Below are 25,572 nucleotides of genomic sequence, written 5' to 3'. Positions count from 1 at the left end.
TACTATAGCCTGTAACACATACCTTGTTGCCACTTTATAGAAAAGACTTGGGAGACCATTAAGATGGGATAGAATGATACTTCTCTCATACTATTTGAATTTTGGTCTTTTCTCCTGCTATAGATTTGACATAGGAGAGAGTGCAAAATCATATTAGTAAAAATGAGGAAACCACACCCTCAAGGAAATTTCTTCTCACTTCCAAACGGATGTGTCTTCTGTAGTACTTGTCTCAGGAGTTTGTCCTGTTGCAGAATCTTAGTTTAAACTGGTGAGTGGTGACTTAAGTTGGCAAATGGCAAGTCCACCCCCATGGGAAATGGCAGTTTTACCTTGAATGATCTGCAAACATCCTTATGTTCTTTCCTCAGTTCTGAACTGCTCTGAGCTGCTCAGACTGTTCAGAGCCTCCATCCTTACCTGTTTCACTGCAGATCTTGACATCTGTGAATTATTTTTCTACACCTTTGACTTCTCCTCCCCCAGCAGACATGGATTTACCATACTTTCAGGTAATCCCATTGCTTTAACCTTAGTTCCAGTGAATTCCACACACATCCCCAGCCTCTCTGGTCTCCCTGCTTTTCTGCCCAGCCCCCAGCTACTCTGAGCGCAACACTGTGGGGCTCAACCCGGGTTTCCAATGATGAAAAGACTACAGTTTTGCTATCTCATCTAACAGCATAACGTGGTTCTCGCAAGAATATCACTTTGACCAAGACTTTGCCATGACATGCTAATTATTTGTATTTTCTGGAGTTACTTTACCTTGGTCAGAGAAAGGATGTGGGTTTCATTTACAGTTATAGGGACAGGGAAATACCTTTTCAATTTGGTGCACTTAGAAAATATTATTCCCCTCTCACCCACAGAGAGATATTGTTTCTTGGTAATGAGGGAAATGAGTAAAACTAAAACCTGAAGTGAAAACCAAAAGCTATGAGTCAGTAATTTCTAACGTTGTTATAACCATAGCTCATAAGTATTGACCAGATTTAAAAAAAAAAAAAAAAAAACCTTTAATTTGAATGTTACTTCCACCCAGTTTGCATTCAAACATTGTGTGACTTCAAACATTTTATTTTCAACATGTTCTCCTTAGGGCCTAAATTCTCTATTTGACTCAACAAATTTTGTGGGCATTAATTACACTAAAAATACAGGAAATAGAAATGTATCATGAACAGAGTTTGCAGTTAGTGACTGCTTACCCCATGTAAGGCACAGTTATTTTCATGAATTGTTTTTATTTAATCAACACTATGAAGTAGGAGAGCCATTATTTTTATCTACTAAGTTAAGAATTCTTTTTAAAGTTACAAAACTTAAGAGCTACAAATTTAAATGCATATTAAAATGTTTCTCTAAAAGTGATTTGCATTATTTAAACTGGTAAAATATCACATATAACACATCTATAGAGAAGACCATCTCCCACACACTCAGAATTTGAATTCAGGAATGGTTCTGAATTGATATTCTATGGTAAGCAGTTCTTTGTTAGCATTTCTTTCAGGAGTTGGAAATGTCTAAGCATTGAGGAGAAAGGAGGAAAAATAGGTTTCAGAGTTATTCAGTGGCTGGCTACCTACTGAGTGAGAAGTTTATTAAGTGGTAATTGGAAATGACTGGTTCAACTAAGATTTTGGATTTTGGGGTGGGTTTGTTTCCTTTGTTTTAGTTGACATTAAGTTTCTTTTTTAAATATATGGTATGTTAACATGATTCAAAAATCAAAAGCATAGAAAAATATGTGTAATACATGGATACACGGCCACCTGCTCCCTCACCCAATCATCCCCCCTTCAAATACATAATCACTGTTGATACTTTTCCCTCCTTATGCGGTAACACTGATTTACAACATGTGTAAGGTTTACACACTTCCGCAGAGCACACATGACTATACACGCAAAAACTATTTCAATCAAGAATTGGAATCCTCATAATTTCTGAGGGCAAAACTTAAATACTATATCTGAAAACTGAACTGTGAAGTATACCTTTTTTGAGCACCTATGGGTTTTCGACGCATTATCCTACTTAGTTATAACAGCTACGTGATACAGAAGGTATTCACTTTCCTATTTTATGCATGAAAACCAAGATTCACAGAAATAAAGTAATGAGTTCAAAATATCAAAATTGTGATATCTTGGGAGAGGGTGGCAGAGAAGCCTCAGGGAAGACTGAGTTTTGAGGTCAGATGATAAATGTGAAATCAAATTAGAGTTCAGATGGATTCCTGCTATGTTCCCTCTGACTAGTTCCTTAAACTGTCTTCTGTTAAGAAAGTTCTATAAAGAAACTTCTGTTTCTTTAACTATAAAATGAAGATAATTATACCTATTACATAGACTTGTTGTAATAATTAAAAGAAGTACAGTCGGTTCTCAATAATTGATAATTCTAATTCCTACCCACTGGGATTAATATAGTAAGGGGAAATCCAGCTCTTTCTCAATTGGGTTCAAATAGCTATCACTATGACCTTAGAGACAAAATATAGAAAATGACATTAAAGAGAATTAAATTTATATAAAACAAGGATGCTGGTGCAGGCAGAATAAGGAGCACATTCTTTTAAGGATTTTAGTAGTAGGATGGGGCAAATTGGTTCACAAAATCAAAGGAAACTTGAAGTGGGCTTCTTATAGACAAGGTCAGTCATCATGGCAGGTTGGATAATGTCTTCAGGACATAGCCATGGGAATGATATTTCAAACTAGCAATATTATGCACAGGTTTCAAGTCCCCTAGAGAGTATGTCACTTAGCCTAATTTGAGTGATGTTCTTGCCCTTTAGTTACCATAATGGTGGACTACTATGCAGCCATCAAAAATAAACTCATGCCATTCACATCAATATGGATGGAGCTAGAAGTGACTATGCTCAGTGAGATAAGTCAGAAGGAAAAAGAAAAATATCAGATGGTTTCATTGGTAGGAGGAGTTTAGGGGAACCAAATAAGGCATTAAGGAAAACAATTAATAACCTTAACAAAACAAATCAAAGATAAACAATGATAAATTAGAGACATTCTGCAGGGGCAGGAGAGGAATCAAAACAAGGGAGGTAAGAGCATAAGGGACTATAGTGATGGCGCATGGGTTAACCTGGTGGTAGAAATTCTATGGGTATTACACCTGGGAAAAGAAAGCAAACACTTTTTCAAAAATGAAAAAATATGTAAATATATATATAAATAAATAATTTTTTTTTAATTTAGTCACCTTGAATTAGAGTCTGGTCTACTTCAAATGACAGGTCACAACTAGGGAAATATGACTGTCCAAGTACTGGTGTCCAGTTAGAGATTGTATTCAGAAATCCTGAACAGAAGAAGCAGCAGGTCCATGAAACAACATATGAGAGTGGTCTGAGAAAAGGTACAGGAGAAAACAGAATTCTATGCAAACCACTTTACACCATGGGTCAGTGTGCCTTGCTTGAGTCCCCTATAACACTGGGAACTTCTTGAGGGCAGGAGACTGATTTTGAATATCTGTCCTCATCAGCTGTCACCTGCCTGAAGCTATATCAGCAGTCATTAGACTCACAGAAGGCTTCCATTTCACCACAGGAGAGTGCCCCAATGGAGGCATTATTCATTAAATCTTATATGCAGCGGAAGAACATTCTCCTATGGGGATCTTGCATGGAGATGAGTAAAATTCAGGATTGGGTGCTGAAGACTTCATTAAATGCTATTCTCTAGATATGTAAGTAACACGGGGGTGAGAGAGCAAAAATATCTTTAAAGTCTAATAAGCAAGCTTTATTGCTGCTTGGATATGCACGATAGATTTATTCCTCACTGGTTGGTTTAAAAAAAAATAAATTGCATTTTTATTTTAAAAACAAATGAGATGCACAGACAGATACTAGCTATTTATATCCACCCACAACAAAACAGTGACACAGCTTATCCACTACTGCACCCCATCCCAAACTCTGCAACTCTGAATTGCTTATGCAAGGGAGCAAATGTGTGGATTGGCTTACCCACGCATCTTACAGACCCCTCTTAGTGAGTAAAGGTATGTTTCAGAGGGTACAAAATATAGGTTGGAACCAAGGTGTGCTGTCTAATCAAAGATGAGTTTTAAAAATTATATAATAACCTGGGAATTAAACTCATATTTGTTAGCATTGGACACTAACAAGTGATAATAATTGACTTGCCTAGGTGATATTTGTTTTGTTAAAACCTAATCTAGATAGATTTAGAGTAAGAGTTTAAATACAAATTTATAGAAGATAAGTAGAATTTGCTGTGATTATGTTCATTTCAAGTAACTGACCACAATCACTTTTAAATTTCATGTAATTAGAATCACTTTTTCTAAGAAATTAGAAATTAGAATTTCTAGCCAACTTAGAAAATATGTAATGAGCTTAGGAATGTGTATACACACACACACACACACACACATTTATATTTCTCTATGGGTTGATATACTTATTATCATGGATCCAATATGCAGGGAAAGACTTAAAACTAGAAAGAAGGGAGGAAACTCTTCCTTTTCTGGTACCAAACGAAACTGTTACCAACCTTCCAAAATCTATTCTAATATTGTTTAAACATGATAGCTGAGATTTTATAAATATTGCTTCCTAACGAAAAAAAAGATTGTTCATTAGAAATGGAAATACTCTTTAAAAAAAAGGTGGAAAATCCCAGTTAATTCTCAAAACATCAATTACTAGGTTTCAACAATGTCAATAATGAAGTAAAAGGTCATTAACCCTTATCATAATAAAGGATTGTGTGATAATAGAACAAAAGGAAATGTTCAAATACGACACTTATCACCTCGGATTTCCAGGGTTCTATAAAGTGTCCTTGCTACCTTAAGCTTCCCCTTCCAAGTGTGAAATAGATAAGAAAAGTGACCCTCTCTCTTACTGATTGCAGGACTGAAGCAAAAATGGCCCATTGACTCTCCTGGGCTAACAAAGTTGCTTCTAAACCCAGGGCAACATCATAATTCTTTTTTATTTGCAGTGGTTAATTTGATGTGTCAACTAGGCTAGACTATGTTGACCATTTGTTTAGCCAACACTAGTCTTGATGTTGAGGAGCTATCTTTAGACATGATTAACAATTAATCAATATATTTTGAGTAAAGCAGATTAGCCTCCAGGATGTGGGTGAGCTTCATCCAATCAGATGAAGACATTAAGGGCAAGGACAGAAGTTTCCAGAGCAAAAAGAACTGCAACCTAGAAATCCTACTAGGTTGCAGTATGGAATTCAAACTCAAGACTGCAACATTAATTCCTCTTACCTGAATTTCTAGCATTTCTCTAGAGATCCCTAATACACTGTTTTAGAATATTTTCAATGTTTTTATAACTGAACAACAAGCAACTCTTTTTAAAGTAGATCAAGTAGATTTTTTTTCTGATTTCAAATTTTATAAATCTATAAATAGCACATTTTCTCTCACTTTCTTGTCCAAAAACTACAAATGGATCCCCAATGCCCCAAACCCTTCACATGCCTTACTAGTCCCTGTATACCTGTCTCAGACAGAAGTATCACTTAATAGATAATCCATGTCTGAAATTTCCAGAAGCCACTTCCTACTGTTGGGTGTGAATAATCAGTAGAACAAAAAACTGCCTCAGTCTTCCCTTGTGAACACAGACTTTAAACAGCTAGCAAAGTGTCTTAGTTAGTTTCAGTAGATTGCCTAAGTGGATTCTTCTTTCCCTCACTAGGTACTTCTATCCAGATAACAGGGGTCAGCCCTGGTGGAATCAGATTAGCTTCTACTATGACAATTGCCTAATGAGAAAGTTTTTACACAGTGATATTCATTTCTCCAAATTCCATTTTTTTAACTCAATCTATTTTGACATCACAACCTTCCCACAGGTGTGTTGTGATAGCGACACCACCACCCTCTTTCCATAGGGTCCACACCCTGATCTCTTGGATGGAAGCCGAGAAGTGCCCAGGTGCCTCTGAATGAATCGAAGGGACATTTTGTTCTCACCAGCAGCACTTTTTGAAATTATCTCTTAGGTTACTGCTACAGAGGTTGCATTATATCTACTTTGGATGCAATATATTTATATTATATACATTGCATATTGTACATACAATATATTATATATAATATTATAATATATTTTTTATTTTCTCAAGTTTGAATGAGAAAGAAATGTTTCCTGGCACAGTACTTATAGCTGGAGAATAATATTCCCACGGGACCTAGTGCTTTTGTGTACTGAGTAGGTCATCCTATCCCTGAATTAGGTGTCCATGCAGATGTCCTTAGGTCTGAGTCATTCAGCACCCTCCCTTGAACTTGTCAAATAATCCTTCTGTTGTTTGGGAGAACTGATGTTTTTCTCTTGAGAGATATACTGATAAAATGCCCATATCAGAAACAAAAATCTGTAGAAATTTCTCAACAAAAGACTGGTGAGAAAAGGGATGTGTGGATGACTTAAAAAAAACAAAGTAAACATTCCAGTCAAAAAATGGGCAGAAGAACTAAAAAGACACTCCTTCAAAGAGGAAATGCAAAGGGCCAACAGTTATATGAAAAAAATGTTCAACATCACTTATAATAAGGGATGTGCAAATCAAAACTACAATGAGATACCACCTTACACCAGTGAGAATAGCACATACTAAAAAAAAAAAAAAAAAAAAACAGGAAACAACAAATCTTGGTAAGGATGTGGAGAAAAGGAACTCTCCTACACTGCTGGTGGAAATGCAAACTGGTCCAACCATATAAAAACTGTGTGGAAGCTCCTCAAACTACTAAAAATGGAGCTAACAGATGACCTGGTAATTCTGCTCTGAGGAATTTACCCAAAGGGCACAAAAACATTAATTCAAAAGGATAGCTGTGCCCCCTAAGTTTGTAGCAGCATTATTTACAATAGATAAGGTATGGAAACAACTCAAATGCCCAAAAATAGATGACTGTATTAAGAAGATGTGGTATAGAGACATAATGGAATACTATTTGGCCATCAAAAAAATAAAGTCGTGCCATCCAAAGCAACACGGGAAAGGATTATGCTCAGTGAATAAGCCAGAAGGAAAAAGAAAAATATCTGGTAGTTTCACTTGGAATATAAGGGAACCAAGTAAGGGATCAGAAAAAAAATGATAATAATAAATAAATAACCAAATTAACAGGCAACTATAAATCAGAGACATTCTGTAGGGGGGAGAGAGAGGGATCAAAACAGGGGAGGGGAGAATACAAGGTATTATGGTGATGGTTCACGGATGAATTGGTGGTGAGAATTTTACAGGGACTACACCTTAAAGAAGAAATCAAACATTGTACAAAAATGAACAATGATATAAAATATACATGTATATAAATAAATATTTTTAAAAAAAGGGGTGGTATGTGGGTACTTCCCTGGAAGGGGAGATACCATGCTCACAAAGGTGGTTTATCCAGGACATTGCACTATGGATATACTGACCCCTGCAATTTCCCCAAATTTTGATGCAAAATTTGTGGTAGTAGACAACTGTATTTGCACTCTCTCCTGAAAAAAAAAATATAGATATAGATACACACACACACATACACACATATATAAGGGATGTGTGGAAAGTAGCAACTCCACCCCAGTCCATACTGTGGTTTCCCACTATATCTCAGAGCACTCCCCACCCCCCCACACACACTCTCACACACATGATTACTGCTACCCCCACCACCACAATAAAAAGGAGAAGGGCGAAGATTTACATAATCTGAACCCTGATCTATTTAATCACAGGAGGAAATCTTGTTTCTAATTAAGCACAATCTGCACTGTACAGTATTAAGTGTAACAGAAGAAAAAAGATCTGTATGGGACCTAGAAAAAGAGAAATAAAAAAAGCAAGAAGAAATCAGTGGTCAGCATGTAGCATGCTGAGGGAAATGCCTTGAACCTTGAGTTTGGAAATTCTATTCCTCTAGACAAATAATAAATATAGTAGCTTGCATTCATAGTTCCTATCCAATGCCAGGAAAAGCTCTAAGCACATAGCATTTACTAAGTCATTTAATATATGTAACAGCCTATAAATGGGCACTTTTACTATAGTCATTTTCAGATAAGGAAACTGAGGCCCCATAAGTTTATTTATATTCCATGCCCAAATTTAGGAGTGAATGTAGACTTCTGATAGCTTATTCCCAAAATCTGCTCCCTAAAATAAGAATACAATAAAAACTGTTTTTCTTTCATCATGCTTAGTGAGATAAGCCAGAAAGAGAAAGAAAAATACCGGATGGTTTCACTCATAGCAGGATTATAATGGACCAGGCGAGAAAATAACAAAAATAATGAATAACCATATACCAGAGACATTTTGTGGGGGTGGAATGGGGAATGGGATCAAAAACGGGGGGGGGGGAGGGAAATGCACGGGATTATGGTGATGGCACATGGGTGACTTGGTGATGGGAAACCCGCGGGGATTATAATTGAGATGGGAAAAAAATGTACAAAATGTTGAAAAAATAAACTTTTGTAATAAAAAAAGAGTTATAGAGAAAAGAGCAAATAAAAAAAACTGTTTTTCTTTCTTTAGGATGAAAGAAAACTAATGTTTGTTCAGCAGCTGCAGAATGCTGAGGATTATGCCAGAGTTTCACATACATTATGTTAGAAACAACTCTCAAAGTATCTGATCCCCATTTACAAAGGTAGAAATTAGACCTTAGAAAGGTCCCTAGAGATACAAATACTTTTGGGGGATCACTAAGAAACTGTCAAAATCAAAGACAAAGCAGCAAATGAATTTACTATGTTAAACAGACCCTGGCAGGAAGACACAATCTTGGGATTGTGATCCATCTGTCCCTTCAATACAGACATGACCAGCTGATAAAATACACATACACAGGGGCCCTCCCTAGTGGCACAATGGGTTCAAGCACAGCACTACGAGGTTAGCCACAGCTGTTTTAGCAAGAATTCAATAGCCCCCCTGACCAGGGAGGTAACCAACATGGCTGGCAGACTTCTGTCTTCGCTCGCTGCTCCCCTCAGCAGTGTACTCAGCCTCTCTGTGCTGCTCCCTGCTCTGTCTCTGGTGAATCCTCTCACTGTCCCTGCACCTCTGGCCTGTACCCCAGTTCTGTATGCACAAATAAATTAGATGATACCAGTAAATTTTAAACAATAAATAAATAAACACACACACAGGAACTCAATGCAGCTATCTGCTGGGCCAGTCAAATCAAGCTGAGTGTGACTCAATTTAACTGACCCTAATCTACTGATTGTGTGAGTCAACAGTGTTATGTATAGTGTCACAGTTGACAGATTATCATCTTAACACTCACATAGACAAGAGAGAAATGGTATAAAATTACAATAGAAGTTAAAGTTAGAGCCAATCTCTGATTGTCAAATCTATGATTTGTCCAGAGAACTTTCCTTTAGATAAATGTATAGATTATTTTAGCAAAAAAAAAAAGTAATAATATATTTTACAGACCAGCCTATGGAAAATAAGATAAAAATTACAATATCCTAACACTTATTATCTGAAAGCAATCATGTCATATCTAAAATAGTGTTTTATAATGTATGTGTTTTAGATGCTTGAACTTTACTACTTATTAATTTCTGGGTCTTTTTTATTTAATATTTTATCCTGAATATTTTTTGCTATTAAATTGAAATTTAAAGACTACAATATTTATAGCATAGTTGGATATTTACATTATGACCAAGAGCATTAACTCATTACTCTGAAAATTCAGTCTTAGGAAGAGATTGCAGCGTACCAAACCTTCCTGGTATGAACTGTTTTAAAGTAATCAAATTGTTGGAAAGGGAAAGTTTTTTTATAGAAAATTTCCAGTTAATACAAAAGATTTGTAGAATTAGAAAAAGATCATTTACAAATCCTAAGGAAATAGTGAATCTAGCCAATGGTCGATATGATAGTTATAACTAACAATAACATGAAGAGTCAATAAGGAATTTGATAAAAGAGGACTCTCTAGAACTTACAAATCATTCTTAGTATCACTAAAAGTAGGGCAGTCAGCAATTAAGTGCTTCTAGTGTGCTGTGACAGGAAGTACAAAACACCACACACACAGTACACTTGTCAAAAAGTAAAACTAAAATTAACCTGACTCTCATCAAGCCTCATTTTCAGTACAAATTAAAGGGAAATAAGTAAGAGTGACAAAGAAAACAATTGAAAGCTATCATGAAGCAGAAATCCATTAAACCTAGAATGTGGACATTTCTACAGGAAAATGACCCAGTTATTTGTCAACAAATAACAGGAGAAAGAGGAAACCTAAGAGAACCTAAGACATAAAATATCACCATATACAGTGTGCAGACCACTTCTGGATTTTCATGTTAAGAAGACAATTATAAAGACATTCGCAAGACAAAGAAGAAATTGGAACATAAAGCTGTTCAACTGTCTTGGACTTAGTAATGGCCTTTGGATACTTTTTTTTTTTTTTAAGATTTATTTATTTGTGCATACAGAACTGGGGTACAGACCAGAGGCTCAGGGGCGGTGAGAAGCTTCACCAGAGACAGAGTGGGGAGCAGAACAGGCAGATCGATGAAGTACACTGCTGAGGGGAGCAGCAGGCGGGTCAGGAGAGGTCTGCCACGCCATGTGGTCACCTCCGGGGCAGGCGGGAATCGAACTCATGCGGAGGCGGCTTTAGATTCTCAGTGCTGTGCTTTAACCCGCTGCGCCACCAGGGAGGGCCGCCTTTGGATACTTTTTAAAGATTTTATCACATGTAAGTGTTTACAAATAAAATAATAAAATGACTTGGCTTAGGTTTCAAATTGGAGAGGAGAATTGGAGAGAGAAAGAAGAAAAAAATAGATGATACTGCCATTTATATAAATTCTCTACTTTCATATTGGTATAAAGTTTTCTTTAATAAAAAGTTTTTCTCAAATATTGATATAAAAAAATTTGTACATATAATTCTTTGTTTGAAATTTTTATCAAACCTAGAGTATATGTCTAGAAAGAGAAGTAAAAGGTCAAAGGCATGAACTTCTTTGAGGCTCTTAAAAAAAGTGTTTTGGGCCCTCCCTGGTGGCGCAGCGGGTTAAAGCATGGCACTGAGAAGCTTAAGCCACTTCCACATGAGTTCAATTTCCGCCTGCCTCGGAGGTGATCCACATGGCACAGCAGACCTCTCCTGACCTGCCCGCTGCTCCCCTCAGCAGTGTACTTCATAGATCTGCCTGTTCTGCTCCCCACTCTGTCCCTGATGAATCCTTTCACCCTCTGCATCTCTGGCCTGTACCCCAGTTCTGTATGAATAAATAAATCTAAAAAAAAAAGTGTTTTTACACCCATTTATAGTAACAATTATATGTAGGTATCTCACCAAGAGTAAATAAATATTTTGAAACATTCATTCTATTTTGAAAAAGAAGATATTCAATCTTCTAAAATTAATCAAATTCCTTCTTGAATTGTCTGGGTTTAAAATTTACCCATTTTCTTTTATTGCAGATGTAATGGTTTTGTGTTTGATTTTATATTAAAAATAGCAGCCTTTTTTAACCTGATGTCAAATGTTTTCCCATTTAAATTTATTTGTTGTGAGTTTTCAATTCATTGTCTTTATGCTTAAAAAGTTCTGTCTTATCTCAAGGTAAACACTCATACTCCTTTAGTTTTCTAATAATGCTGTACTTTATCTTTCTATTTATTTCTAATTTTCATCTTGGTGTATGGCTGTGGTGTCAATGTGATCTTTATTATTTTCCACATTGTAAGCCAATCATCTTTTCTTTTTCATTTTTTTCTTTTGCCACTTTTAGAGTGAAAATAACACTCTGTAGTTTTGTATGTCCCCAGCCTTGATAACATGGCTGACTCTTGGAGTTGAATTTTGTGCCTGCATCATCTTATAATGATTTTGTATGTAGGGAATAGAAATTGACTTTGTTATATAAACTAGAGCAAGAAGGAGAGGGCAGGAAATTATTACACTGTGGACAATAGATTCATCTCAGAAAATATATAATCTTCTCTAATTGTGTCAGCCTTCATACAAAAAACTGTGCTCTAGTAAAAAGAGCAAAGATTCTGAAGTCAGTGTTCAAAGATTCCAAATTTGGGTTTCTTTCACTTCAGGCTATGTGTTCGTGGACAAAGCACTTGACTGCTTTAATCCTATGTTCTCCACTGAAAAATGATATCCATACTTGGGGTTCTTATAAGGCTGATAGTAGATAGGAGAAAGCTAAGAAATTCTTATGATGTAATTTATTTTTTAATTATAATAATGCATTTTTTTAATTTATTAAATAGAAATGCTGTCAATGCCAGAGATACTGTTAGGAGAGTAATGAATTTATTGGGAAGACTCTGGAGATGTCTGAATGTTCTTTTCAGTAATTCATGCAGTAAATCTGTCCACTTTCAGAACAAATGTAACAAATGGGTATTATGTAACCTGCCAAATATGCTGAAGGAGCTAAAACACACCCACTCTTGTTTTTCTTTGGGGGCTCTGCATCATTAATGGAATTTAAAACTTTGCAATTAATTCCAATTCTATGTAGTTCATGTGAAGCATAGAATAGACTAAAATCTAACCATTACTTTCGCCAACTATCATTTGGCTTCACCTGTATAAAGAGGAACTGGAAGTAAAAAAGATAATACCCCACCAGAGTTGTCAATAAATAGGACAGATATTTTGCTTAGAGTCAACCTTAAAAATATGTTCAACAAAAAGATTGGGAAAAAATCAAATTTGCCAACTGACTATAGATCTGAGGCTTACTAGGGGTGCGGGGAGAGAAGGGTCAAAACAGGGGAGGGAAGAGCACAAGGGACTGTGGTGATAGATTACTGTTGCTGTGGCTGTGGGAGAACTACGGAAACTACCTCTAGGGGGAGAAATCAAGTACTGTACAAAATGAATAATATATGAGAAAATAGCAAATAAATTTAATTAAAAATATGTTCAATAAGTTAACTTTATATAAACTCATCTCTGGTCTGAGAAACTGTGATCTGTGCCTTTAAAAAGAGGGAAGGGTGCCCTCCCTGGTGGCACAGTGGGTTAAAGCACAGCACATGAAGCTCTCCAAAGCCACTGCGGCAGGAGTTCAAGCCCCAGCCAGGGAGCTGACCCACATGGCCTGGCAGAACTCTCCTAACACACCCACTGCTCCCCTCAGCAGTGTATTTCAGTCAGTCTGCCTGTTCTGCTCTCCATTCTGTCTCTGGTGAATCTTCTCACCCCCTGAATCTCTGGCCTGTACCCCAGGTCTTGTATGCATAAATAAATAAATCTTAATTAAAAAAAAAAAAGATGGATGGGGTGCACAAGGGTACAGCAAGAAACAGGGAATACAGCAGTGAATTGGAGAGGCAGCCAAGCTTCTAGCAGCAATTTGGAATGCTTGTCCTCCCTCCTCCTGTTTTAACCACTTGTGGCTCCATACAACTGAACCCCTGTTCTCATCATCAATCCTCAATTTTACCCACGCTGGCTTCTCTTCTCTGCCCTCCAGGCACTGACAGCAAGCTGACTTCCTAAACATCTGTTGTCCTCACTTGGCTTGATTAGCTCTATCCTATACCAATAAGTCCCAGCATGTAGGAGCAATGAGCATGCGTAGGAGCACACTTCCCGTGAATATACTGTTTGGGAAAAAAAAATTATTTATTTATACATTCAAGAGCTGGGATATAGGCCAGAGGTGTGGGGGATAAAAGGATTCACCAAAGACAGAGTAGAACAGGCAGACTGACTGACACATACTGCTGAGGGGAGTATTGGGTGAGATAGGAGAGGTCTGCTGCACCATGTGGGACAGCTCTCTGGTCAGGAATAAAACTCAGACTGCGTGGTTGCTGATAGCTTTATAGTGCTGTGTTTTAACCCCTTGCACCACTAGAGTGGGCCCCCATGAACACCTTGATGAATATAACTAAATTTCAAATAAATAGCAGAGAAACTGCTACTAAAAAAAGGTGCTGTCTTAAAATGGAATAATGCAGCCAGAGTCAGTGAATTACATGAAGGCTGAAGTCTAGTAAAAAATAAATTTCCTGAGTCACATTTGCATTTCTCTCAAAAAGAAGGGACTTCAGTAAAAAAAAATGTACTGGGCCCTCCCTGGTGGCACAGTGGGTTAAAGCACAGCACTGAGAATCTAAAGCCACTTCCGCATGAGTCCAATCCCCGCCTGCCCCAGAGGTGACCACATGGCGAGGCAGACCTCTCCTGGCCCGCCCACTGCTCCCTCAGCAGTGTACCTCATCGATCTGCCTGTTCTGCTCCCCACTCTGTCTCTGGTAAAGCCTCTTGCCACCCCTAAGCCTCTGGCCTATACCCCAGTTCTGTATGCACAAATAAATATAAATCTTTAAAAAAAAAAAAGAAAGAAAGAAAGAAAATGTACTTACATAAAGCAGGTACAAATAGTTTCTCAGTCCAGTGTGGCTGTTTCTTCCTAGTAATTAAATCTCTGGAGATATGTATTAGTCTTAAATTAAGAGCAATAACATAGAAAGAAGAATGATATAGAGGCATAGCTGTTTAGGTGCAAATTATCATGGAAATCTATATATCAATACATACTTAAATTTCATTCAATGTATTTCTTGTTGATCTAACTGGACTCACTTGTATTCTTAAGATTGAGTTAATGGGGTCCTCCCTGGTGGCTTAGGGGTTAAGTCTCAACACTTCACCAGTATGGCCTGAGTTCATCCCCCACTAGGAAGGTGACCCACATGGTGCAGCAGATCCCTCCTGTCTCACCCACTGTTCTCCTTAGCAGTGTGTTTCAGTAAATCCTTGCTTGTTCCACTCCCCACACTGCCTTTGGTGAATCCTCTCACCCCCATACCTCTAATCTACACCCCAGTTCTTCTATGCAAAAATTAAATTTAAGCAAAGAGAAAAAACTGATAAAAAAAAAAAAAAAAAGACTGGGGCCCTCCCTGGTGGCGCAGCGGGTTAAAGAACAGCACTGAGAATCTAAAGCCGCTTCAGCATGAGTTCGATCCCCGCCTGCCCCGGAGGTGACCACATGGCGTGGCAGACCTCTCCTGACCCGCCCACTGCTCCCCTCAGCAGTGTACTTCGTCGATCTGCCTGTTCTGCAGTGTACTTCGTCGATCTGCCTGTTCTGCTCCCCACTCTGTCTCTGGTGAAGCCTCTCGCTGCCCCTGAGCCTCTGGCCTGTACCCCAGTTCTGTATGGATAAATAAATAAATCTTTAAAAAAAAAAAAAAAAGACTGTGCTGTAAACAAAGCAAAATGCATGTGTAACCTACTCTAAGACCATCAAAGGTAGGTAAAAATTGCTAGAGTCCAAGTTAAGTTATATTGTTACTTTTCATGCTTAAGTTTTCAATTTAGGAGTATTTCTTAATTATATTTTCTTCTAATGTCTCAAACTACTATTAAATGAATGTTGTAATAAGCATAGGTAGGCATATTTTTATACAGTTTCTCATTTAAATGGTTTAATGACCCTGGGGAGATCAAAGTATCACTTTGAATTCACTGAAGAACACAAAGCTTATAGAGATCAGGCAACCTTGTGAATAGAACTGAAATTTTAACTCAGATTCTCTGACCTTGTTACCATTTAGCATTCCTTTCCTAGATATTTTGTTAAGTGAGATATTAAGTAAGTAATGGTGGATATAAAATATTATATTGGTAAGAAAAAACACATAAAGTATCATCAAAATATTAGATTTTTTCCTTGTAATTCAAATTGCATCGTGGATTTTCAGAGAGAAAGACAATTGATTCCAAATCAACCATTCCCATCAATGTGTGAATGCACAGAAGAGGCAAAGTCCTGCAAAGGCTTGGTCTCTGAAGTGTAACAGATATTCCTAAGAATAACGGTTCTATCTTTATTTAGCACATCTATTTCTCTGAATAAGTCACTTCACCTCTCAGAATCTGTAACCTCATCTCTACAGTGGAAAAATAATTGCTCTTATATACCAAGAATGGTAAATATTACTGTATGAAAATTTTAAAAGTTAGATTTACTGATCTCTTACTATGTTCCATATGCTTATAATGATTATTTCATTTTAACCTTCATAATATACTGGCAAGATAGAGAAGGGAGCAGATTATCCACCCCATACTATAAATAATGAAACCAAGACAGAATGAAACCAAGACAGAATGAAACCGAGACAGAGTGATTAAATTACTTGCCAAGATCACAAAACTTGATAGAGAAAGGGCTTTATTTTGACCCAAACAATTTGACTCCAGACTGAGTAGCTTCAGCCCTGTCCAACATTCTCTGTAAAGAGTACTGAGAATTTCGTTTAGTCTTTATCAGTGAATCTGCTAATCTATTTAGAGTAGGCCATCAGCTAGAACTCCATCAACAAAACTAGCTTGCAAATGAAGCAGAGTATATGTCACCAAGTCAAACATATTTCGGGCTACAAAAAAGTCTTAAGCCATTATAACTAATATTTAAACTGTCTCATTTCCAATTTTCTTTGCAGTAAAATGCTTTTGGCTAACATTCTAAATAAACTTCCAAATTAGATTTTTAATACCTACGTACACTGGTAAGAAAATCTTTCCTGAATTGCCTCTCAAGCATCCTCGATTCTAATGTAAAGGAGAAAGAACACATACATTGGAAAGTGAAATAAAGTTTTTAAAAATTCTGGGCCCTCCCTGGTGGTGCAGCGGGTTAAAGCACAGCACTGAGAAGTGAAGCCACTTCAGCATGAGTTCGATCCCTGCCTGCCCCGGAGGTGATCCACATGGCGTGGCAGACCTCTCCTGACCCGGCTGCTGCTCCCCTCAGTGTATTTCTTCGATTTGCCTGTTCTGCCCCCTACTCTGTTTCTGGTGAATCCTCTCACCGCCCCTGAACCTTTGGCCTGTACCCCAGTTCTGTATGCATAAATAAATCTTTTTTTAAAAAAAGTTTTTAAAAATTCATAAAACTTAGTCTACTTCTTCTCTCTCCCACTTCCCCAAAGCTAAATTCTTCCAGATATGTTTTAAAACTAAAACCTCTCATAATGAGATAAATGGATAAATACACCCACATCTGGTGCCTTGTGGTCATTCTTACACATTCATTTTGGTTTTTCAATGCCTGCAGTCAATATCCCCACAAACTCCATTCCATGCACTTTGCAAAAATAAACTCTTCACTCCAAAAGTATGAATGCCTTATAATTCAGCAGCAGCAGCTGGAAGGGAAAAAATAAAGCAAAGAACTATGATGGCTTTTAAAACTAAGAGTTACTCCCTGGTGACGCAGTGGGTTAAAATGCAGCACTAGGAAGCTAGCCACAGCCACTTCAGTACAAGTTCAATCCCCAGTCAGGGAGGGGACCCGCATGGCACGGCAGACTTCTGTCCTGCCCACTGATCCCCTCAGCAGTGTGTGTGTGTGTGTGTGTGTGTGTGTATAAGTTACAAAGAACGTCTAAATTCAATAAGCACTATCTTGAGATAATAGAAGTTGCTCAGTTTTGTAAAGAGTCAAAGAAAATCTACTGCTGAATTTTTAAAGGCAACCTGCCCCTAATGCACTCAATCATTTTAGTACTTTGTCCAGGAAAGATCACATGTGGTCATGTTTCTCCTCCGAGAAAAAATGACCCGTGCTCTAGGTAGCATGTATGGCTAAGATCCACCTCCCCTGAAACAATGGAGAGTTTCATGAAGCTGTTCTCAGCCCACCAACACCATCCTCCTAATATGTTGCACCGGAATTCCCTTAAGATTCAGAGGGAATTCTTTTCATGAACACTACTATAGCTTGCATAACCTGCAATTAAATTTGAGGAACCAAAGAGATTTTCAGAAAGTTGGACTTTGGAGTGAATGAGTCCTGACCTTCTTTATTACTCCATCACTTAGCATTATTACTCCATCACTTAGCATCAGTACGGCAGTACAGCACAGACCACATTCTCTAATCTTTCTTCTATTAAAGTATTTGAGCTACATTTATCTTCCAGGACTACCATTAGGATCAAATGAAACAATGATGACCTAACAAAGTTCTTGCCACATACTGAGCTCTCTCCAACCCGTACTTACAATTACAATCAAAAAAAGAAGTCCTACAGCTGAACAGTGCTCATCTATGGTCATTTGTGGCTTTATTTCACAACATTTCCTTAGGCATATTTCGCTAATTCCTGCCTCCATATCAGGTTTGATCTTGTTATAAACTCATGGGCTTTGCAGCATTATTAGTTACCATCACACCTGGAATACATGGAATACAATGATTTCTGATTTATAAAATGAGGCTTGCTAGAGAAATATTTAAGAGATGTGCAGTGACTTTGCAACCTGATGCAGCTAGCAGGCTGATTGCTCAATCTTCAGTCTCAAGCACAAGTACACACACCCACACACCCAGGAAGTGCGGGGGTCTTGTGGAAGTCAGTAGCTTATCTATTATGTGCACTCGGGAGCTGTAAACAAGACCATGTGAGGACTCAGCTACAATGCTTCCTCTGAGTCAGAATGAAACAAACTTCCCAGCCATTAAGGAAGGAAATAAAGCCACTGTACACCAAAGACACCCAGGACAGAATGCCAGGGGCTGGCTATGGCAGTTGTATTCAGTATGTGGTCAGAGATTGATAGAATAATTAAAGTAAGTTTTATAATAAAGATAATAAAATAAAATATATCCATGATCAATAGCTAGACTGAATTAGAATGGGTTTCAATCTCCCTAAGAATACCCTATTAGAGTCTGTCATGGCTTACATGGAATATCAGAATTTTTTTAAAGCCTTGTGTTTTAATCCATGTGAAAGTTTGCACACTTTCTATTTGATCACAACTACATTAATGTCATTGCCTCTAATAAATTTTGATTCAGAATAATTCAGAGGTAAAGATCTCCTAGTGGGTGGAAAAAACAAAACTCCAGGAAATCACGTATTTTTACAGACAGTGTAGCCCAATATACTGAAAGACACAGGCCTTGAAATCAGAAGTGTAACAATCCTGAATACCCTAATTTTGGGATCTTGTGCTGTTACATCTCCTTAATGAGATTCGATTTTCTCATCTACAAGATGCGATTGTGAGGTTCTTCCTAAGATCAGGTTAGATATTAGATGAGTTAAAATGTTTTTTCTAAATTGTTCACACGTACAAGAACTGTACAAGAACAGACCAGAGGTGCAGAGAATAAGAGGATTCACCAGAGACAGAGCGGGGAGCAGAAAAGGCAGATAAACCAAAATAAACTGCTAAGGGATGCAACCAGACAGACAGGAGAGATCTGCTTCACCATGTGAGTAGCACCCTGTCCAGGGATCGAACTCATGCTGCTGTGGCTGCAGACAGCCTAATAGTGCTGTGCTCAACCCCCTGCACCAGCAAGGAAGCCTATAAAGTGCCTCCTTATATACAGGTATGAGATATAAGATTCACTGATTTAACCTGTAAATGTCTTCAGGTCCACTAAACAGAGTAAGAAAGAATCCACTTTAGGATATTTTGGAAGTGTTTTTGCTTGGATTAATAATGAGGTCTAAAGCTTACATCCCTTAAAGTCTGCAGTACATTTTGTTATTTAAGAAGGAAAAAAATATGATATCACCTATAATTAAAAATTTGTGGTTACAGTTAAATTCAAAGATTACAGCTTTCACTTCACTTACCAAAAATTCAAGTTTGGGAAGACCAATACAGGAATTATATCTTTTATTAAGTAGGAGGAAATGGTTCAAGCACTTTATAATCCTTACCAATGTTCACCAAGTAGGATGTTTTATTAAATGTCTGGGTGCTCAGACAGTAAAGGACATTGCTATTTCTGGCAACCTAAAGCTTGACCTCTCCCACTTGGACGTCTGAAGGTAAACTTCCTGAGAGGAAATTAAATACAGAGAACCTCTTCCAGTTTGTTGTATCAGTTCTGCCAAAAACACTGTAAGGAACATTTAAGCTAAATCACTTTTTAAATTTTTACCTAAAACATATTACACATAAAAAGGGCAGTGGGTTTTTCTCTTGATTAGCATATGAAATCAAAATCAAAAATATCCAAATACCCTTTTCTCTTCCCCTGTCCCTATAAAAATCTGCCCTGAGGTAAGATAAGAATTCTCCCTCCCTATACTATTTATGCTTAAATTCCAACTTCCTTAAATATGAAAACCTTAGCCTCAAAGAAAAAGAATTCTAAGAATCATAATTTACACATGTGGTAGAAATCAAATTAAATATGAAATTTGTCCACCCTATTTATTACTCAAACTACCCAGGATTACTCAAGTTTGCTTTCTTCTCTAAGGTGTGGTGTACTTACCAAGTTCAGTGGACACTCTGAAAGGTCAAATAGAGTCCATCCTTCAGGGAGATGAGATGCTATTTCTATTTTTAAAAGACCTCTAGAGAAGGAAATTCCACAAGCTTCCCCAGTTACACATTCCAGTGTCTATCAAATCTCACTGTCTGAAAATTTTCCCTTTTTCTCTTATCTAAATCCCTCATGCTGTAACTTAAGCCTGTTGCCCCCAGTCTGGTCTCTCACGGAGATGGCCTTCATCCTTCATAGACCAACCTCCTCACATGAGGCTCATTTCCAATTAAGCAAGCCAGAAACCACTTGATTTTTAACTCTCGCACAGCTCTTTAATCATGTTAGTTACTCATCTATCATTTTCTTCCAAGTCTTCATCCTCCTTGATTTTTTTTTTCATATGTCCTTTTAAAAAATTATATTTAACCAAAGGGAACGAACATTATCCCCAAATTTTACCACACGCAAACAACTTATTTTCAATGTTCTTTGTTCTCTGGTCTGTAGAAAAATAGTACCACTGTAACCATAATGTGTAATTTTATTGAATTTACTCCATGTTTTTTTTGTTTGTTTGCTTTTTCAAAGGTTTATTTATTTATGCATATAGAACTGGGGTACAGGCCAGAGGTACCAGGACAGTGAGAAGATTCACCAGAGACAGAGTGGGGAGCAGAACAGGCAGGCCCACGAGGTACACTGCTGAGGGGAGCAGCAGGGGGTCAGGCGAGGTCTGCCTCTCCATGTGGGTCACTCCCAGGGCTGGGATTGAACTCATGCTGAAGTGGCTTCGCTTCTTAGTGCTGTGCTTTAACCTGTTGCACCACCAGGGAGGGCCCTGAATTTACTCCATGTTTTAAAATTCTTTCACAACCTAGAGCATACCTAGAATGAGCTGGTTTATAGTTACAATTTTAACAATGTCCATATTAAGTTTATGATTTAAAGAATATCCTTCCTTATTCAATACAATTAAGTAGTTCATTGCAGGCCTCTCTGGTGGCGCTAGAGGTTAGGTCTTGGCACTGTGAGGCTATTGGCAGTCACTGCAGCACAAGTGTGATCCCCAGCCAGGGAAGACCCACATGGCACAGCAGACCTCTCTTGTCCTGCCCTCAGCAGTGTGTTTCAGTAGATCTGCCTCTTCTGCTCCCCACTCTGTCTCAGGTGAATCCTCTCACCCCCTGCACCTCTGGCCTACACCCCAGCTCTTGTATGCATAAATAAATAAAATGAATCTTAAAAAATAACAAATAGTTCATTGCTAAGTACTGAAGCCCTCAGTTACATTCTAGGTATTCAAAGCACTAACATGCAGTCCTCATCCACAAGTAGGTCAGAAGATACAAACTCAACAAGCGAGAATGCAAAATACTGGATAAATGATTCCTGCATTTACCTAATCTGTGCAGACTTACAGAATCTATTGAAAGAGCTGAACCTCAGGGCATGGCTGGCCCTGCAGAAGCCAGGTGGGGAATCACCTGGCTGGTGATCAGGAGGGACTAGACTCATGGATAAATCATCATAGCTTCTTCCATCTAGAAGGAGGCCAGAGCAGCTAAGTATTGAAAGTTCATCATTATCCAGAGTTGAACTGACTTAAAGACTGAGCTCAGTTATAGCTGCTCTACAAATCTTTTCTGAGTTTTCAGAACAAGTTTTAATTACCAGACTGAAATGGAATTTTGTGTAACTGAAATTAAAAAAAAAAAAAAGTATGATTAAAAGAGCAAGGTGACTTTAGGGCAAGTCTTACTTGAAGATATATTTAGTAATTGACGAAACAAATTAATATCATCTAAAGGGCAAAAACATAAAAGAAAAAGGCTGGATTTCAATCCCATCGTGTTCGTGAACAACTCACTCTTCAGTCTAACCCTCAATGTTTTCAACTATAAAAATAGATGTTTAGGGTGTGTTCCAAGATTTAGATTTCAGGGAACAGCAAATGCTAAAAATAATGTGCTATATTTCCCAAAACTTAATATACTATCCTTTCTTTAAAATAAAATAAAAAAAAATCTATGCCATTTCATTATGTTTTAGCCTTAGACTAAGAAAACTGCATACAAAGCTTATACTGTCAAGAAATTTAGTTTTTCAAACAGAATTTCACTTTTTATATATTAAGGGAGCTTGAAGCTTACTTAGCAGGTTCTGACTGGAAAACAAAGGAGAACAGTCATTCTTCCAATCACTCAGTAAATACATATTGAATACAACCTTGAGCAGGATGATCAGCCAAGTCCTCAAATTTTAGCCTAAATCAGGGAGAGGAAACTTTCAGAATCCTGTGGAAATGGACAGTTAGAAAAGAACTATAACCCCAGTTAGAAAAACACGGCTACCACCAAACTTTTCCTTCCACTCTTTGCTCTGTTCTTTCTTTCTTTGTTCCTTTGCTTGTTTGCTTTGTTTTTATGGTTATAGGGTGGATTATGTAGATATATATATATTTTTTTTTAAGATTTATTTATTCATACAGAACTGGGGTACAGGCCAGAGATGTGGAGGGTGAGAAGATTCACCAGGGACAGAGTGGGGAGCAGAACATGCAGATTGAGGAAGTACACTGCTAAGGGGAGCAGCGGGCTGGTCAGCAGAGGTCTGCCGCACCCTGTGGTCACCTCCGGGGCAGGCGGGGATCGAACTCATGCGGAACTGGCTTTCGCTTGTTAATGCAGTGCTTTAACCTGCTGCACCACCAGGGAGGGCCGGATTATGTAGATCTTAATCATTAATTTTAAAAGGAAAGAGAGACTGGAGTAGCACCAGTTCCAAGATAGTGGACAATTCACTGTAAGAGCAGATATTTCTCATGGATGAGAACTGTATATCAGCCATCTTTCATTCCCTTGTGCTCATTATGGCTTCTGACATCTGAGTAAACTTATTAAATGAGTGAACTCATGAAATGTAAGTCACTTCAAACTGGCAACATAAGAATTACTTTTATGCTTCAATTCTACAGTCAGATTTCTAGGGTTAGTTAAGGTTTGACTTGTGCTAACACTTAGTTTTGTTTTTCTATATACCATATGTAAGTGATACCATCTGATATTTGTTTTTCTCCTTCTGACACATTTCATTTTGCAGTATCTCCTCTAGGGGCACAATGGTGTTATGGTTGAGGACCTTTTATTGCTTTGGTGGTGAGGTGGCTAAAGGTTGTGATCCTACACCTCTAAATCATATACAATGCTGTAAAGCAATGTTACCTCAATTTCAAAAAAGGATTGCTTTTATAGAGTTGACATCTGAGTTATATTTTGGAGGTTAGCCAGGATTTGGACACGGCAAAGTAGGAACTTTCTAGAGAATTGTATGTGCAAAGAAGCAGAGTAAAGCAGAATGTTTAAAGACTATTTCTGTTTAATTGGACTGTGGGTTCTCTTTTGAGAAGCAGTTTAAAAAATGAAAAGTATATGCAGCTTAAGTTACCTGTTGTTTTTTAAAAAGATTTATTTAATTATGCATATAGAACTGGACACGGGCCAGAAGTACTGGGGCAGTGAGAGGATTAACCAGAGACAAAGGAGGGAGCAGAACAGAAAGGTAGACAAAGTATACTGCTGAGGGGAGCAGTGAGTGAGACAGGAGAGGTCTGCTGCACTATGTGGGTCACCTCCAGGGCGGGGATCAAACTTACACTGACGTGATTGAGGCTAGCTTGCAGTGCTGTGTACTAAACAGTTCAGCCACCAGGATGGACCGCTGTTGTTATTTTATACTCAATGAAGAGCCACTGAGTTTTTTTGTTTTTTTAAGATTTATTTATTTATGCATACAGAACTGGGGTACAGGACAAGTGAGAGGGTTCACCAGAAACAGAGCTGGGAGCAGAACAAGCAGATTGACAAAGTACACTGCTGAGAGGAGCAGCGGGTGAGACTGAAGTCAGGAGAAGTCTGCTGTGCTATGTGGATCAGCTCCCTGGCGGTGGATCAGAACTGACGCTGAAGTAGCTGCAGCCAGCTTTGCACACTGCTGCCTTTACCAGGGAGGGCCCAAACCACTGAGTTTGTTAAAGGGGTAGATGACAGGGTATGAACTATATAGTAGTAGATCTGAATCTAGGAACAGCTGCATATTTATGTTAAACTAAGCCTCCCACAGATAATGACTATAAACTCTGCACTTAAATAAACATAATTATTTGAAGGTACTTATAAACAACTACTTGTTGTTGAAGATGAAGGTGATTCTACCCTTCAAAAAGGTGACTGCATAGAGTGAGATTTGCTTTTATGTGACTTTTCTTGTGAAGGTGCTTCTCAGTATCTTGTGTTTTATAGTAACTCAAATTGATGAAGAAACCCATTCTCTTTCTGACTTGAGGATTCATGAGAGAATGAATTTAGGGTTGCCATTATGCCTGGATATTGGACAGAAAAGGTCCTGAAAGGAGGAAACCACAGAGGAGAAAGCCTTCAAATTTCCTTATAAACACCCTTCAAATTTTGACCAATCCTTGAACTGTACACACATGAAAGAGACACCAAGTAGACCAGCAAAAAGCAATCATGAAAAGGCTGGAACACAGAGCTAATGCCCTCTTGTCCCCCATAACAACAGTGACATGCTTTAGCCAAAGGCAACAGACTCCAAAGTCTCTGCAACAAATTATCTGAGAACTGAGATGAAAAAAATACACACAATGAAGAATGGAAAAAAAATAATAAAAAATGTAATACAAAAAAAAACCTGGAAAAAATTATAACTTGTATGGAATTTTAAAAATCACTATTAAAAGAAAACATGACCCAGAATCTACAGACAAAGTAGTCAAGACAAGACTGAATCTGAAATGATCTAGATATCAAAATTAGCAGGAAAAGGTCATAAAGCATCTACCACAGCTTATTTTAAAGATATTGACTTCACCTAGAAATGCAATAACAAAGAAAACCCCATCATACAGGCTAATATGCAAATTCTTTTGAAACCTACAGGTAATAATTATATGGAGCATTTTACTAGCAACTAGGGATGTTAAACAGACGATTGAAATTTTATCAGTTTCTGACACAGACTGCCTTTCTTTCCTTCCTTAAATTTCCAAAGCATTACTCTAGGACAGACCTGTTCAAATAGTTAATCTTTACTGTCACATTTGATCTGTCTTTGAGCATTTTCCAAAGGCAAATCTTTCACAGAGAAGATAAAGGAAAGGGATAAATCTTCTCAACAGCACATGTTCTTCCTGACCATTTCCATTCTCAACAAACTTAATTCACTGCTATAGTCTAGATATTTTTTTT

The sequence above is a fragment of the Condylura cristata genome, unplaced genomic scaffold (assembly GCF_000260355.1).
Source record: "Condylura cristata isolate star-nosed mole 26May11 unplaced genomic scaffold, ConCri1.0 scaffold00006, whole genome shotgun sequence".
In the NCBI taxonomy this organism is placed as follows: Eukaryota; Metazoa; Chordata; class Mammalia; order Eulipotyphla; family Talpidae; genus Condylura; species Condylura cristata.
The sequence above is the reverse complement of the archived record's forward strand: the minus strand, read 5'-3'. Positions refer to the sequence as shown.